Below are 18,778 nucleotides of genomic sequence, written 5' to 3'. Positions count from 1 at the left end.
AGAGCGAGAGCCATCTAGCGGCGGTATATACAACGAGCGAGGAAAGAGAAAAGGTTGATGAACGCCACGAGATGAGAGAGTGATCAGCGTAAAACAAGAGAGAGAGAAAGAAAGAGAGAAGAAAAAACGCGTTCTAGTCGCAGAGCAAAAAAAAAAGCAGGCCGATTTGTGTTTCTTTCTTCGGCGTTTTTTTTTTGGTCAGGCCTAAACAACACCCCAAAAAAGCAGTTGTGTATCAACAGAACGCGCACACAAATACATTCACAAAAAAATAAGATCCCAAGCAAAACCCAGCATCAGTTTATGCTCTCGCAACAAAACGCACTCGGGATATATGTTTCGATCTGCCAGTTTATCCCTAATACCAACACATAGGCAAAGGGATGGGAAAATGTCGCACCCATACACACATATACAGCGAAGGGTGGTGTGTATTTACGTGCCAGTTTACCGTACACAAGAAGCCTATGATGATGATGATGATGGAACAAAGCAATCCGCATTCATTCCGAAAATCGTGCTTTTACCCTCTTACTCTCCTGAGGGATGTTTTGTTTTTCTTTTCCCTCTTCTCTATTTTGCTCGCTTTTCCATCTTCTCGAGTGGAGTGGCACACACACACACACAAGTGCGGTAGAGGGCAAGATTTATCTTTCACAAAGGTATTTTTCCTCCATTCGTTCTGGTGCATCATCGGCCGGTCAGTGTGGTCAGTTGGTTTTCTAGGAAAAGTTTTCGATACATTTCACCCACCTGCTGCACCCTTCACTAATCATCCCCTCTTGTCCAACATGGTATGATCCACTCTTAGTTGCTACGACTCCCTCTAGGAGAAAGATAGTTTTCGGTTTACCTTCCATCTTAAAGTGTTCAGTTCCCGGGCACGCTACTTCAGGGTTTACTTTCTTCAAAATCTCACCCTCACTCCATCCATCAGTCTCCCCCCTTGTCGGCAGGGTGGTTTTTCGCACTTGACCCGATATAAAGGGGGGGATTCATTCGCTCGCACTCACTCACACGGACAACATCATTTATGCTAACAGTTTTGTTTTATTCCACCTTTCCCATCCACCAGCTTCGGATCTTTTCTCCGACTTTGACTTTGAAGTGAGTTTGAGATGATGTTTTTACTGCGCCTCTGCAAGACATGGACCCCGTACTTTGGTTGGTTACTTGGGGTGCTTATTTTTTCGCATCGTCTTTTCGGCTGGCTAAAGAGAAGTGACAGAGCCTCACACAGCCAGAAAACAAACACCACAGGGCTCGCTCTTTATCCGGTTGCGCCTGGACTGCTTTGATGTGTGTTTTTCTTCCGTCGCGATTAGTATATCTGCATGTTATTGCTAAAAGCGTGCACAACGGCGCAGCATAATGTTTAACTACCGTGTTTTCGCTGTTGTGTGACATTTTCCACATTTTACGACCATCATCTTCTTCGCACATGAAAACTATGGTTTTATGCGTCTTCTCTAACCTTCACTGGGTTTTGTTTTTTTTAGTTTTTATTTCTTAAATTTTCTTTTTTGTTGAGGACCATTTTTCATATCTTTTCGTGGTTAAGCACACGCACTACTTGCACACACACTTGCTTTTTAGTACACTGCACTTTAGGAAAAAAGCAATTTAATTTATCTTTACCTCTCACCGGATCGGTACACACTAGCGCAAAACAAACCTTAGTGCTTAGCACAAAAGTGAAAGGTTCAAATTGGTGTTTCCGTTTTTTTCCGTTTCACACAATTTCTCATCCCAGTAACACGCTTGATGACAGGCCGCGAATGTGAAAGCTGCGGGAAAAATGTATCAGCTCAGTAAAGGGATAAGGGACCCCCGCCCCCAAAGCACACTAACGAACGGTGTTCAATCGATGTAATTGCATTGCCGGCACCGAGCCCTCTATCACAATCAATTTTTTTTCTCTCCTAGCAATTGATTCAGTAATGCTGCGTGAAGTACAAATTAGCGTTTCCACGAAAACCGTCACCTCATGATGTGGAGCTTTTTACACGTTGCGTCTGCTATTAATGCTGCATCATTTTATAACAATTACAAGCTTCATTTTTTCTTGTCGCTCCATTTTTCACACTCACATTTTTAGTGACTACGTAACAACACTTTTTTTACATAAATAAATACACTTCTTGTACACTTGCAGTTAACCACACTGAAGTAATATTTTACGAGCTTAGGTTAATGTTTGCAGATAAATTATCGTACTTTATGGAATTTCTCACACCAACGGGTGGACAACCCCTCGGCTCGTGTTAGCATCGGTGGATTAACTGGAACATTTAGCAGCATTAAACACGAAAAATATGACACCTTTCCGTTAAAATAAACACATTATTTTCGATTGCGCACGACACGGTACTGTGCCGGGGTTTGCATTTTTTTTGGTGGATTGTATTTCCTTCCCTTCTTTCCTTTGCCCACCCTCTTCACTTTCCACCCTCTTTAGCATAGTAACGAAATTTTTCTTTTCAAGGTAAGCAGGATAAGCAGACTAAACATTGCGATTTGCTGGGAAAAAAATATTAACGACAGTTAAAGACATAATGTTTTTTTTGCTTGCTTCATTTTAATTGAGTTTTGGTTTTCTCATTCATTTTACTATCGATTTTCCAACCATTTTCCATCGTAAATTAACGAAAAAAAAATTAGCATGAAAAATGGATAATGGTATGTGGAAAGAGTACAAGCAAAAGAGGGGGGGTAGAAAAAGCATACCGATCGTGCCATCGGAAAAAGTTAGCCCTTGTAAACAAAATGGCCATCTTTGACATTTTTTTCATCCCTCGATGCCTTTCCGATTTCTCTCCGGGTTTTGTTGAAATTATCTCAACTCTCATTCTCTATAGGAGTTTCATTGAAAAAAAACCTCCTTTCTTCTCCATTAAAATCCCACCTCGCTCTCGCGCTCTCGATTGAGAGCGAGAGGAAAGTTACAATACCGAGCGATAGAGGGCGCTAGCGTAGTTGAAATTATTGGTGAAAAAGAGAACATGCGAAAAAAAAAATCGCGAAGGAGGAATTTTGCGTGCTTCTGTTCTCGCGTTCTATTTTTTCTTCCCTTCATTGAGGAATATTGGTGAAAAAAAAAGAATTTCGAATGAAAATTTATATCACAAAATAACCGTTTCGTTGCTGATGAGGGAAATTGTTGGGATCACACACAGAAAAAAAAGGGAACTTCAACTGACCCAATTGGTGTTGGTTCTGCACGAAGCTAAAACCGGATGGTTTCTTGCCGATTCCGGTGATGATGATGATGTACAGGACACAAAAGTCAGCTTCATTCGATGATGTTTGATATGTTTTTTTGTTGTTGATATTTCTCCTTCTAAGCCGACGGCTTTTTCCGCTCCATTGTGATGAAAGGATGTGTCGACGCTGATGGTATCGTTTCGGCCCTTTATGCTCCCGAACGCGCACCAAAAATTTGCATTCTTTACTTTTGCCTTTTTTTTCTCATCCACTGGACCTTTTCGCACACTCTTCTAACCACGATATAAGGATGGATCGACATTTGCACACATTCTCAAGCACACGGTACACAGGAACGCACACACACGCACAGAAAAAAAAAACATTTGGCCTTCTCCAAGTCGGCAAGACGCGTTACACACCTGGTAAAAACCTTCTTTTTCCGGGAGTCAGCAATCCCCACAAATTCTTATCTTATTCTTTCCTTCCCACCCAAAAAACATCTTCTCCACTGGTACAAACCGACACACAAACATATAAACGCACGCCTTTTAGGCTTCTTTCGTTAATCCGCGTAACTCTCGCGCCACCCACTCACCCCTCGGGGGAGGGATGGGGAACAAAAAAGGGGTGACAAATTTCGCGTACTACAGATATTCACCTTTTTCTTTCATCAAACACAAACACACAAATACACCCCACGGCGTTGGTGGCCCTTTTTTTGTTTGGCTGCGCTCATCCACATCTATGCGCACCGTCGCATGCTGCAATCGCAAGAAGAATCGCGCTTCCAAAAATCAACCCCTTTAGACAGAACCATACACATACACAAAAGTGCACACATACACGCACATACACAAGAAAAGCTACACATTTGGGCTAAAGATCATCATCGCCCCGCATACTACACACGGCGTAAAAGGACGTCGATGTCCTTCTGCGTTGAGTCGTCTGCTAAAGAAGCCACCATTAAAACACAACCATAGAACGAGAAACACTTACTCACAGATACACATACACACACACGCACGTTTGCTCTCTGCCCGCAGGATTGCCCCGGTGCACACCACCCCGGTGTATGTTGGAAGTGCATACACGCGCGCGCCCGTTCCGAGTACCGTGTACGCACTCTTCGGCGGTTTGTTCGAAAATGAAGCAGCAGCAAAGTGAGCGCATGAATGGATCACCGTTCGGTGCTGTGAACAAAGAGAGAGAGAGAGTGCGAGAGCGATACTTATGCTTTATGCTCGCGGAAAGAGCGAGATTTATGCTACCAGCTCTTTCTGTGCCCGTGTGATGGAGTTGCGTGCGATGATGCTACGTCTCGCGATTCTTGGAAAACATTCCTTGGATTTTTATACACATGATTGTTTGCATGATGAATCATAATTGATAAAAGGAATTTTACAGAAATTAAGTGCGTAATGTATTGAATAGGAAACAGGACAATTTTTTCATGTTTTTCACCTGACAAAAACGTTCAACACCAAAGAGCACTGAGATGCAGAAAAAGAGCATTTTACGTGTCGAAAATCGTGCAGCATAGTTTCGTGAGCTTGTGAGAAGATTCTAGCATAAAACTGGGAGCATAGAATTTTTACGCTATTTTCTCTCCCGTTGGCACGCACACTCGCACGTGTGTTGCTTTCAACCACGCACACAACTGCAGAATGGAATTGTTTCGTACGCGTTTTGAAACACGCATACACACACCAGCGTAATTCGCTTTCAAGCCGAGCAGCAGTTGCAGGAGCACAGGCTCAGTTCATGCTCAGTTAAACTAAGCAGACAAGAATGGAGAAAAAAGCACACCAAAAACTAAACCAAATCAACATCGAACTAATAGTGACTTTTGCCTAAAAACGTACACCCAAAAACCAACGTGCGTACGACGGATGGTGGGGTGGGGTACAAAAACGAGTTGCTGTTGGAACCGGCACTGGAACTGCCACTAGGAGTAGAAGTACCCAAAAAAAACCTAACAGCACCCGTACCTGTACTAAACGGCGCGTGACTGACTCACGGTTCACGGGCCACAGAAGGGTCTATTTCCACCAAAGCAAAAAAAAAAACGAACCAAACATTAACCCCCATCCCCAGTGGATGTGTGTTTTAGAGAGAGAGAAAAAAAACGCAACCAAAAACTCCGAAAAAAGAAGGTGTTGTCCGAAGCATTATGAAAAGGCGAAGAGCCTCTCCGAAGGGACAGCGAGCTAAACAAAACCAAAAAAAAGGAAACAAAAGAAATGATGTGCGGCTCTTGGGGTGAATTATGTTTACCTATCATGGGAGCACCCTTCCCTTGTCCACTCCCCTCCCCTGCCCAATTTCTCATGCATTGAAGGGTGGAAAATTTGATTCAGGCTAAATCGCGCACAGCTTAATGAAAAATTCAACTTTCACGATGCGCGGCTTTCGGGCGGGGGACAGGCAGACAGAAAAGACAGAACGAACGGCCACAACATCGGAAGGGTGTTTCTGGACGGAGGTGTTTTTTTTTGTTTGTGTGTCTCTACTACCCAGTTACGGACACAAATTAGAAATAACCTTCTCACTGGCCACCCGGAAATGCATTTGTTTTGGGGATGGTGCTTTTGCACCCTTGAGCGCACGGTCGTTGAACACCAGCACAAGGATGGATATGGGATCGGCGGCTTTGGGTTATAATGAGCCAGAGAAAGGTGAGAAAGGTTGAGGTGGTAATTAATTTGTCATAAGCCCTCTGGACCTAGGGTGTGGGGGGATGGGGTGCTCACGGTGAAAGGTGAGAGCGAATGAGGATTTTATGATTATTTTATTTCTAACGTAACTTTTTAAATGCATTTCTTCTTTTTTTTTCTTCTTCTAGCCCGCCATTTGGAACCATTTCCAGAGACGTTGGGCCACGGGGTGGCATTTGTGTGTGTGCACGTTCGGAAGTAAAACAAGGTATGCAAAGTTCACTTTCCATTATTATCTAGGACGGTGTTCCTGATGTTTAAATGGAAACAAAGTGCGGGAAGACGGGAGCAAAAGTGAAATGGAGGAGAAAAAAAATCGACATCATATAGCTTTGGTGCTGATAAGAAATACTGACGCCGCTACACTGGCGGGGCCATTTCGAAATGTTAACGTGGTAATGAATATCAACAGTACTGCGTGAAGATTTTTTTTCTTCTCGTTTACGAGTTTCATCTGTTTCTGTGTGAGGTTATGAAAAGAAATTACTATAATTTTGTTTTTATATTTTTCTTGAAGTTAAAACACAGAAGTACTGAGAAACGTTACTTTTTGCATTATCATTATCCATTGAAACTTCTCAATAACAAATAAAAACGTGAATGTTTGGAACTTTTTTAATATAAAAAATATATTCTTCTTCCATCTTTTGGCGCTAAATCTTTTGGACTGGTAAATTCCAAATTCGTTATTTTATTGACCGGAATAACAACCCACTAAGGTGGATGACTCTGAGTGAGTGAGTGATATTAATGAGTTAACTCTTAAACTGATTCATTGAAGAGTTTTGCATTCTTTGAAGAGAGTCATGACTCATGAACGACCTCTAAGGTCATGCAGGTCGTTTCTCGCTTACTAGACTTATTTTTACCACGGTCCTGTTGTGTGGAACCGGCGCCAAGAAGAGGAAAAAAGATTTTGTGTAGTCGAAATAATTTTACAGTGAATTCTTGTGAATTTTGATAACTAGTACGATGGTATATATGTTAAAAATATGTTTGAGAGAAGAAATAAGAGACCTCAGTTAAATCTGTTTCAAATGATTCCAGCCTTAAATTTTTAACTAAAATTCTTAACCAAAACTGCTAACAACAATAATTCCTGGATATCCTGAATCCTACATCAGATATCCCGAGATATCCTAAATTCCTGGATATCTCGAAGGATTCACAACCAACTGGCGAATACAACGGAAAGAGTCATACTATTTCACCCGCATTTATTATGCTGAATACTTCTTTTCGACATTAGATTTCTTCAATGAAACCTCAAAAAGTTTTATGCTATTAAATTGTAAATAATTGTGCTCATTTTCAACTTCACCAACGAAACATTAATCAACAAATAATATTTCTCACTCAAATGCACCATCTGTTCTTCAAAACTCGCAAACACTCTCACCATGTTTTCGTTAACAATACTTTATTCAGTAGCCGTCCGATGGATAACATTCTACCACCGCTCCAACAAAACCTCATAAACTAATTCGCAGTAAAAAAAAGAAGTCTTCATCAAATGCAGAACAAATTAAATTTTTAATTCATGCATTTCGGTTGATTATTACAACCTTGCAAAACATGGATATTGGTGTGTAAGCTTAAGAACTTCAAACTCCTCCTAGACACTGCCATTGCAGTGAGCGCGTCTGCCGTAAAATTGACCCGAGATTGTTCGCACCCGAGACGGTTGGCAGCTGAATTCCACCGCGTGCTTCAAGTGTATTAACGTGATGCGAATGTGTCTCAAAATTCTACCACAACGAAACCCGCCAATAATGCTCAGGTGCCAATGCCCTTGCATTAAAATACCACCGAGATATCAGTTTTTTTTCACGTCGAATAATGTTTCCCTCGGGGGGGTTTGAATGAGCCTGAACCGGGGATAAGGGCAGCGTGACAAAACGTGAACAAAAATCATATCAAACCCCAGCAGTAGCAGCAGTAGCAGCAGCAGCAGCAGCAGCCATATCTTAAGCCATGGACAGCATCTTAAGTAATCAAAAACTCTTGATGAACGACAATCAGACCACTGACTGGGGTTGGTGGTTTATTCTGGCTTTTTTATTTTCACTCTAGCATCTCATGAAAATGCTCCGGACGCTTCTTGAAAATGTCTCCCTGTACTGTAGGGATGGAAAAAATGGGTGTAAGATTTTTTTTTTCGTTCGTTACATTCTCATTCCGTTAAACTCCAAAAATTCATCACGTACCAACGCCGTATCGTAATGGTTTCGCGCTGTTCTGGCCTTTTGGAAAAATGCGCGGCCTGTCAACCAAAAAAAAAAAAGCTGTCGATTTTTGTTATTAAAAGTAATCATAATCGTGCCGTGGTGTGGATGGGTACGTTTTTTTGAGATGTTTTCCGTTTTTTTTGTTGAAGGTTTCCTCTTCTCATCATCTTCAGTTCTTCCCTTCTGGTGGTTTGAAAAGACAGTGGAATCTTTTTACGACCGAACAGACGGCTCGTATCGGGGAGCGTTTTTCCAAAGCCAAACACACGTCATGATGGACTTTTTACGAGCCTTAGACGAGCGGGACGATGGTTTCTAACCTTGTACGGGATGGGAGTTTTTTTTTTATATTTTTATATGCCAAGAACTGCTTCCATCGTTTCGGGTGAGAATTGGAAAGCTTTTGGCCAATCAACATGCCGGACGATGGCATTAACACACATTTACGACCCAATCGTGGTGTTTCATTGCTAGTGAAGGTAGTGTTTTAAATATCTTACACCCTGACAAGGAAAAAAAAACAGTTTTGACTTTTTTTTATTATTATTATTGCAACTCACACAGTAGCATTTGAGGGTTCGAAAATGCATATGAACAATTTAATTGCAAACCTTATCCACCATTTGCTAGATTGTCGAACGTGAAGATTAGAACCATCTTCATAAACTCTCTATCATCATATACAGAATAGAAATGTTTCTTACCTGCCCTTAGCTGCCAGAATGTTGAGTTGCTGACGGAAAAAATGCCACCATATGTGCAGAAGGGACCTTTACAAATGTTATTAAAACACGTGTGCCGAGTGCTGAAAGAAAATGGGGGAAAAAACAAATATATAAAAAAAAATATTTCTAGGTACTTCTCTTAGATGAGTAAGCTGGTAAGGGTGCACACGTGGCAATTGATATGGTTTATTATTACATTAGAAATAGTATTACCCATCAAATGTTTAAGTGAAATATTTGTTTAAATATGTAACCTTAAACATTATATTATATTATTTATTTTAACTCCCAAAAATCACATTTGTTAATTTTATACATAAAGAAAAATGTTTCTTTTTTTGTCATACTGAAAAACAATTCGAACCACTCGACCCGAATTGTCCTATCAACACATCGTTCCGAAAATTGCAATCGCACACGCGCGGAATGGATTTTTCTCGCTTCATATCACGATTATACCGAGAGGTCGTTTCGTTTCGGGGTTAGTGTCTGCGTCCCCGGGAGTATCGAATTATCACGTAACCCCTGCTCAAAATTCGGAACACAACAGCCTACGGCCGTCGAAAGGGGGCCCTGCAAAAACAACGGTGTGTGTTTTCCCATTTTTCCTACCGTGCGTTTGTGCAATGGCACCGTGGTACCGTACGTCCGACCGCCTGGGGTGGGCCACACTTTTATCAACGACGCGAAATCTTGGAAAACTATCGTCAAAACTGCGCCCGGTAACCATATTTATATCCCTTCGCCTTTGTACAGTGCCCGATATCCTGGTGAGCGTCCCGGACAGTACGCATCTCCCGTGAAGGGGGCGAATGAGTGCCGGGGCCGTATGTGGCTAGGCAAATAATAACCGAAACCAGAGGCATAAACCACCGCATCAAGTTACGGAAGCAACCGATTGTTGCGATCACGGTTTTGTCCCTTTTTCTGTCTGATATACCGAAACCCAGGGCCCAGAAGCCGTGTAATTGAAGGAAGCACATAATTCAATGCTGACCGAGGAATAAATATACTTACCCGAATCGGGCGAATGATACACCACGGCAAACCAAAAACCCTCCGATAGCAAAGGGCGCTCATTTTGACGCAGCGTAGAACGGGAAAGGAACAACTTGTGGAAAGAATTCGAATGAGTTTGATTACATTTATGACGCGCTTATCAGCGTGGCTGCATCATTATCGTCAGCATCATCATAGGCCCGTCACCATCATCATCAGTGTCGTAGCCAAGGATCATGATCACACTGGCCATGGTGCCGTGTGTGTGAGCTATTAAATTCATTAGTTCCACCGTGGTGACTATTAAGGGATAACCCTTAGGATTATTTTCCATCACTCGTCTCATTCATCGGCTCATTGTGCGAAGGTATCGGTGGAAATGAGTAACAACTTGTCAACGTCTGGCTGCCTGCCTGCCAAGTGGTGACAGTGTGCCAGGGCTTAACGTTGGGCACGGCCCACTGTTTTGTTGAAATCATTAGAATACGAAAGAGACCATATGATCTTTGAGATTCATAGTTTCGATATTAATACACACATTTGAGTCTGGGGTGAATTAAAACCGTACACATTTTATGCTAATAAATGTGAGAGGGCATACATTACAAGATCTTTTTAAAGTATGCAAACAAGTAATAGGATTATGCGCATGAGAGAAGGATTTCAGTTTTTTTTGTTAAAGAAATATTATAATTTTACCCTTTCGAGCATAACACAAAATATACCTAAGATTACTGTTCACACACAGGAACATCTTCAAAACAAAGCCACAAACTGCAGGGTTTACCAATGGGGATTTAGGGAATGTTTAACAGTTTGATGGCGGCAATATTATTGAAACTACTTCGAATGGTAAACTGTTCTACCAAAATAAGTTTTTCAAGGACGTAATAGTTGTTTATACACAATCTACGTATTCACAACCTGTTTTGGTTTGTCATTAATTCCAACATGGCGAATTCTTCGTCAAAAACCTTGGGTAATTCAAGGTACAAATTTGCTACTAGTTCGAGCTTAACTTTATTTTTAAAATAATTGGAAATAGTTCCCGATTTCACATAAAAAAAATCTTGTGCGATGATCCTCATTCTTCCAAGGTCCTTCTGCATTAATCTCCATTTTGGGTTCATCCCCGTCAAACGCGAGAACGTCTACAGGTCGACAATAGTCGATTGTTTTTAGTTTAAACTGAACGATATCAGTTGGGCTCCAATACCGTGAGATTAAACTACTCCAAACTTCACGGACTTCCTCAGGATCAACATTATTCAAACCATCTACCTTAGGAGAAATTCTTGTTTGTGTGACAGAGTCGTGAAATCCTGGAAATCTTGGAGGCACTCCGTCAAGCAATTCTAATATTGATAGGTCTTGTCCTGAAATTGATACTTCAATATTTCGGTTTTAAAACAACTGAAAAATAGTTCCCCATCTGCCGCCTATACATTTACAACCTCAAAACAAAACCACAAACTACGTAACGATTCACAACAGCAATATCAAAGCAATTTAAACACATAACCGCTTAATCTTCTCGATACAATTCCCCAAAAAGTCTTAGATAAGCCGTTCGATTGAAATGGGTTGTACGCACACGGGGTGGAAGGCATTAAATGCCAAACAGTTCCAGGAGACGTTCGCCGCACAATATCAATTCGAAACATTCGAAGATGAAGAAAAAAACGGCATTTTCTGCGAGCTTTGCTGTATTTAAAAAACAATCTCCCAATCGATTGCGCCTCGATATCGTGTACGTAAGAAGCGAAAAATAACAATATCGAAACCCGTGTCCTCGGATCTTCCCACCTCCAGTATTTTCATCCCTTAAACCATCCCCCCTTCTTCTTTTTCTATCAACACCTTTCCTCCCCATCCCCACAATGCGATTGTGTCGATACGCTTCCCGGGTTCTTGTGAAGGAGCTCAATCGAATCGGATCAATGGAAAAAGTGCTTATCGTCACGCTTCTTAAATCTTTACTTAATCTCGACGAAGGTGCCGGCCGGTGAACACAGCGCCACCATGGTGGTGTACGTTGGGTTTGTGTGTGTGTGTGTTTTTTTTTCGTACTCTGCTATCCTGCACCGATCCTAGCGCGTTTCAACGGAAACAGATCCAAGCGGATTAAGACCCGACAGCGACTGCTACCGAAAAGGTGCGACTATGGAAAAAGGTAGCATGCGATAAACAAGTGGTTTTTATCCCGTCAGTCCACCGTTACCGAGTAGCAGGGACAGAGCCTTGTGGCACTTGTTTTATCCCCATCTAAAGCTCCTCCATTTGTACCTTTCGCTCCCTCTTCCCCTCACCCCCAACATCGCCAGCAGATCGGAAAAGGACTTCCAGGAACCGTACCGCCCAAGGGAACGCTTTCGTCCTTAAAGTACACGGTCGAAGCCTGCAACTAATGCGACCGATCGGTGTAGGATCCACAACAATAAACAACGGTTGTGGGCCATGGAGAAGCAAACGTTAGCATAGTACATACCCCACATTGTGGGCTGTGGTAACAGCTTGATGGTGAAGTAGGCGAAACGGTCAGGACATCCTGGACTCTTCGGTACAGCTTCGGGCGTTTGGTGAGTACCTTTGGAGCCCATCCGGCCAAAGTCTCGACCTTTTCCAGACAAAGTTGCTACCCTGCTGCTCGGAAATGCCAAGGCAACGGATGTTCAGCAACAACAGCAGCCGTCACCTGGGAGAGTTGTGTCCGGTGGACAATATTGCACCACGGTGGGAATCGGTTGGCAGTGTGCTGGAACATGCGAGAATTTCTACGGCTGTAGTATTTTCATTTGCTGTGTGTTATCGCATCACCAAACTCGTCGCATCTTAACCACTGCTTGAGGTGAGGGGTGCTTTCAACTTCTTCTGGAATCTTTCGGCATCGACCGGCCGAGATGTTTTTTTTCTTCTTCTTCTTCTTCTGTCCAAGAAATGCCTAAAGGCGAAAGAGCCACAACGACGACGATGTCGGTGAGTTGTGCTTTCGAGATGTTTATGCGCTCGAACATGAGTGGCACGGAACAAAATGTACCAATCTCCAATGCTTTTTGGAGGAGTTTTTTTTGTTGTTGTGTTAGTCGATAGAGCTCAAACTACTGACGCGTCTGGAACAAAATACCTAACCAGAGTTGCCGTGCACCACCAGTGCTCCGATAAAACTTGGAACGCACCGATAGGTACGCGGCAACTATCTCGCTAATGGAATGGAGGATGAGGCGAAGAATTCCATCAGTTACGGAGTTTCAAACCACTCGAACGAATCCCGAGCATATACACCACACGGAAAGCCCAAAAATGGCTCCATGAAGTGCGTTCCCGGGTTTTTGTGTGAGAGTGTGGAAAACGTAAGAAATGAAAAAAAATATCCGTCGTCTACAGCATAAAAATTGAACAAACCTAACAAACGAACCTGGCAGTGAGGGAACGTAAGTGTAAGCGTTAGAAGGAAAAACGTTTAGAAGAGCATAAGATCGGATGAAAGACAGTTTAAACTATCCCTACATCATCGTCTGCCCTTCTTAGTGTGTGTGTATGTCCCCATAACTTAAAAAAACGTTCTTTTTGCCAAGAACAAACGTTCCAAGCGTTTCTGGATGACGTTTCCTAGACCATTTCTTTGCCTGTTTTTGGTCCTGTTTTTTGCTTCTTCGTTCTCTTGCTTAATGCTGAACGCAACCGTTAAGACACACAGCAAAGCAAAGAGAGCCACACAGACGGCCACACAGAAAAGCAAGATCCCGAAAGAAAAAAAAAACATCCAAAAAAGGTACCGTGACCGAGACCGACGAAAGCCTGGAGGCATTTCCGGGAATAAGGACTACTTCTGCTGTTGCGTTCTTCCACCATCGGTCCTCCGGAAATGTTCCGCTCGACAGGAACGTATTCGTAAAAATTCAGGACACCAAGAATGCATAAAAAAAAGAACCAAGAAACTGACACATACACACACGCACCTGATGATGAGCAGTCCACACACACCGTTTTTGGGTCGCTTGCAGCAGTGTGGAGATTAAGGCAAAGCGGTCAGAGCAAACGGGAATGAAATCAAAAGGAAACTGTTTTCTTAGGATCAAAATAGTTCAAGCGCTTCAAGGATCATGGAACCGGGATTGGGATTGGTTTGTTTTTGTTATTTTCGGGTCGTTTTTTTTGCTTTCCCTGTCCAAGCTGTCCCTTTTGGAGAAATAGCCCACAAGAACCCAACGTTACTAAAGTCAAGCAGATGATTAGGTAGGACTCTACTGTGGAAAGTCTCTGAGGAGGAAAGTGACGTTGAGTGGAATTTATTAAAAAAAAGGTGGCACACCTTCTAATTGGGACTATTTTAAAACCATCGGAACTGACTTTTGGTCCATTTTTTTCTCTCTTCAAGGGATACACATTAAGGTCTTCACTGTCAATATAGACAATAAAATACCAACACTATCAAGAAATTGAAAGGAGGGGAAAAAACTGCAAGGTGTTAAGAAACACTTCCTGCTTCCTTTTTAGCAATCTGAGGGGTTTTTGTTTTTTTTTTTTGCCAATGGTCACTTACCAAATGTGCCTTCATTCGGCTTTAAAGTTTGTCGTTTTTTTCCCGCTTTTGTGAAGCGCCGCTCATACGTCAATGAGCCGCCCACTTTTGGGCCGCTGCCATAATACGTCGGCCGCATGTTAATTAGAGGGCTTAACACAGCACGAAGAGAGAAAGAGCGAACGAGCTTCGACATCAATTACGCGAACAGCGGCATCACATTTGAACGCGCATCCCCCCGAGGTGGGGAAGATGATTCGGAAGTTGTAAAGGTTTTATTGCGAAAACGTCCCGTACATCTTTCACGCACCGAGTGGTCCGGCATGTATCACGGATGGGAAAGATAATCTCGAAGGAAGTTATAATGCATGTTTTACGATTGATTCACGGGTATTAAGGTGCCGCCTATTTGTGGAGGAAGGGCCTCTGTCAGCTCTCTGTGTGTGATGGTGAAATTGCATTTTCCCGGACATCCTTTGGCAAACTTTCCATTCTGGCTTTTGGGAATTATCAAACATATTTTACCAACAATGTTGAAGAATTCGAATATATTACACATCGAACGATGCTTTCGTACATTCAATGGATATCCCGGGGAAAATTTGTAATGTATATGAGCTTTTGTTCGAGGACCCCAACAAGAAAGGGGAGTCACAACAAAGCAATTCAATGTCGCAATGGGTTCACATTCCAAATTCCGAACGCAATCTCTTTATCGATTCTGGCCTGAAAGGTGGCTTTTTTGGTGGCGTGGTGCTGTCAGAGTCCTGCCCGGGCTTGACCCGACTCTCGGCAACAATGATGATGATTACCGAGGTGCACCCAACATGCGTGACATTTGTCAGGAAATTATTTTTTTTTCCCCCGCATCCCTCTTGAAACACCTTCGGGGGGAAATTTCATAATGTTCCGTTCCACGGGTTCACTAATGTGGTTCACTTCTAATCGAGTGATGGCGTCTGACCCCTCTTGTCAACCGACGGCATTAGCCGAAAGGGTTGCCCCCTGTACATGTCCTCAACTCTCAAGTATTGGCGAACCAGTTCCGGGATCAATTGAAGCAAATTATGTTCAAGTGGGAAACATCCAGAGTTGGTTAAAATTATCCTTTTGCACTCCTGTGAACCACATGAAGAAATGGTGCTCTTGAGGTGAGGATGTAGTAGTAAGGATAATCTTCAACGCTGAGGTTAGGTAAACATGTTTTACCCTTACCGGTGGCAGTTAAAGAGCCTCCCGGGAATAGTATGGTAGTGGGCAGCCTCAAGGCAAAGAATGATGGTTACGGGAAAACGGGTGTACCTGCCAAATTCACTCATCGATCCAAGCGAGTCGTTGAGTAGAGCCACTTAAAGCCGGAAAACTGTGCTCTGCGAAAGTATGAAAGATGAAAGTTTTTCGTCGTGCCGAGGTACCAACACACGAGCTAGCAACACCAGCTTTCTAAGCGGCGTGGCATAGTTTAAGGCTTTAGATCTTCGGAAAACACAGCAAGAACAAGTTTACCATACGAAAAGCCTGGTAAGCAGAGGGAAATGTGCAATGAAGCGGTCTTCTATCGCAGAAAGGAAGTATTAACAACTATTATGACAAACATTTTCCGCGACAGCGCTTTCGCCTTCAATCGAAAACAATAGTCGCCGGAAGCGGTCCGCTTGAAAAGCGCTTCGGAAAGATGGGAAAATAGTTTGGCATTGGACGCCTGCCGATTTTGGCACGCACACGTGCCACGTGGAAGATCGTTACATATGCCCGGCTACAACCATCAAAGCAAGGCGTAGCGAAGCATGACCGAGAACCGTAGGCGATTTTTTGGGAAATATTCCAAACCTGCTCACACTACTTTCGTATCTACTCGAGGATCTGTTTCATCGAAGTATTGAGCCCAAAATAAAAAAGAAAAAAAGATTCCATGTACGTCATCTACCGGCTGGATTCCTTTGCCAGCATCGATGGCTTAGTTTATCTACACCAGCGGCAAAAATGCCGGTCGACAATTTTTTTCTTTTGGCAACGAATACCCAAAATAAACATGGAGCTTTTACCATTTTACCATCGACCGGGAGCTTATGGCTAAATTGAAGCAAAATCGTCCCAGATTCGGGGACACATTGGATGCTAGTTTTAGAATTATGTACTAAAATTTAATAACCGCTCCACTACCACTACGGGCTTTTAGTGAACCACATTTTTCGCGTTACGATGCCAATAATAATTATTCTCATCTAATCATCCAGTGCAAACCAGCGGGCGCAAAAGGTAGAAAGCATTTTGTACTTTTGATCCGCTTTTCAGGTGCACGTTCGAACATTAAACCCTTCCAGTTTTTAGCATCATGTATTATGCAATCCGAGGTAACTGGCCAAGGCTTACATTTTGCATATGAAAATAAAAAAAAGCTGTGTTTTGGGAATTTTTGTACAAAATATTTCTCTAATATTTTGTGTACCAAGCGCAACACAATACGGCAAATAAGAAAGAAAAAAAACGTTGAACGGTTGTTCCGTGTGGGAAAAAAGGGCCACATTACCTCACAAATCATGTGCCGGTGCTGGTAGCTTTAATGAATTGAATGAATTTAAATCTTTCATCAAAGCGAAACGCTCAACATTCGGATGGTTGGCTTTAGTTTTGCTCCTTTTTCTTTCTTTCTTTCTTTTTGCTGCAACGCTCTTGGACGGTGTGGGATGGCGAGTGGCGGGTTACTTAAGGTTTTCATGCGCCATCTAATTGAAGTTGACACGCGATGGCATCATCATCACCGAGTACTCCTAAAGTACGAAATGTGCGTCGCCGTAGTGTTACGTTTTTTTTAGTTCTCCGCGTTCTACACAAGCTATTTGCTCCTAATAACCCTTAACGGGAATATGTGTTTTTTTGCTTAGGTTTATTTTTTACTGAAAATAAATCGATTAGAGTATGAAATTTTGTTTGTATTTATAAAAACTAGCGAGTAATAATTGCTTTTATAATTAAAACTAAGTTGTAAGTTTTTTTTGGAAAGCAAAATTGGTAAGAAAGATTTGCAGGGTTTTTTTAAATTAGTTAAGACTGCTCTAAATGTCTTAAATCGTGTCTTAAAGCTGTCCGAAACTGGCCTGTTGAAATCAATTGCTACTAATTCAAAATCCTTTGCGCGTGAAAAAATGTTGCTAAACAAAAATCAATTACTTGGATCAAGTCCGAACTAAATAGGAAACCCTGTATTTAGTATTTCAAACTGATTTTCAAAAAAAAAAATTTTTCTTTTAGTGAGAGAGAAACGTTGAAAAAAATCGAATTTTCCCCGCATATTCTCAAACCTTTCGTCGAACATTTCTATTTGGCAAATATAGCAGACAAACATTTGGTCCAATTGGTCATTTGGACTAGTGACGCGACAATTTCTTTTTATTTTTCTACGACAGTATTCCTATCTTCTGTCGCACCTTCTATGTTTACTTTCAGCTGTCTTTAACAAGCAAACATTTGCTTAAACATTTGCAAATGTAAGCGTAAGTGAAGCGAACGGTCAAGTAAAAGTCAATATATCGATAAATAGCAAAATTACACACCAAACAATTATCTCATTCCCTCATTCGAATGGTCAAATATGGACAAACATTACGGTACGTCAAAACGACATTCGTTAAATCGACGTGTGAAACTGTGAATCGTTTGATTTGTATTTTTTATAGATATTTTTAGCTCTATTTATTAGTATTTGAAGAAAGCTATTTTAAAGAATTGAATACCTTTTCTTTTGTAGCCAAAAACAAACTAATATATTTTCCGTCTAAAAATAATTTTATTTACTTACAGTCGTCTGCTTGTCAAAAATTAAAAAATAATCAAAATAAGGTTTGACAACTACATTTTTTTAACTCCTGACAAATACCTTTACCTCACACGGTAGAATGCATATTTCCCCTTAAATACATGGTTTTTCTATTCAGTTTAGACTAGCCGCACACTTTTTCCTTTTCTGCGCACTTGATTTTTGACTGTGGTAGGCAAAAGCACATACTGCTAATTAAAAATCAAATGCGCCGAGTAGGAAAAAGTGTGCGGCTAGTCTAAACTGAATAGAAAAACCCTGTAAGTGACTCACAACCGGAAAAAAATTTCCTGCAAGGGTTAAGATGTTCGTTTGATGAAGGAACTCTCTGCCATTTTCCGTGCCACATTTGTTGGGCGGAAAGAAAACATTTTCCCTCACGGCAGCAACCCTGGTTTCGTGCCAGTGCAATATATGCACACAACAGACGCGTGAAACAACAAAAAACAGCAAAGGCGTACCGTGGTTTGTTGTGTTGTATTGAAAGCTATCAATTGTGCGACAAAACAATGGCAATCACGCTCCCGTTCCGGCAGCAGCCGGTTATGGCGTATCATTAGAAA

General features: G+C 41.9%; 1 protein-coding gene across 11 annotated transcripts in view; it reads right to left on the bottom strand.

Annotated features, from left to right (window-relative positions):
- Window positions 1–18,778, bottom strand: part of LOC125772382 (uncharacterized) — a 142,989-nt gene that overhangs the window by 39,095 nt on the left and 85,116 nt on the right. For 2 of the 11 annotated variants that reach the window (XM_049444047.1, XM_049444051.1), the window contains exon 3: window positions 8,857–8,957. The exons of 1 other annotated variant lie outside the window; for it this stretch is intronic. The gene's annotated coding sequence lies outside the window, so the exon portion shown is untranslated. Of the gene's footprint in view, window positions 1–3,200; window positions 5,008–8,856; window positions 10,045–18,778 lie in introns of those variants that run through there. 8 more of the 11 variants (XM_049444052.1, XM_049444045.1, XM_049444046.1 and 5 more) reach the window with 8 other exon arrangements.

Source organism: Anopheles funestus, chromosome 3RL (assembly GCF_943734845.2).
Source record: "Anopheles funestus chromosome 3RL, idAnoFuneDA-416_04, whole genome shotgun sequence".
Lineage (NCBI taxonomy): Eukaryota > Metazoa > Arthropoda > Insecta > Diptera > Culicidae > Anopheles > Anopheles funestus.
Note: the sequence above shows the minus strand (reverse complement) of the source record. Positions and strands in the feature narration are given on the sequence as shown.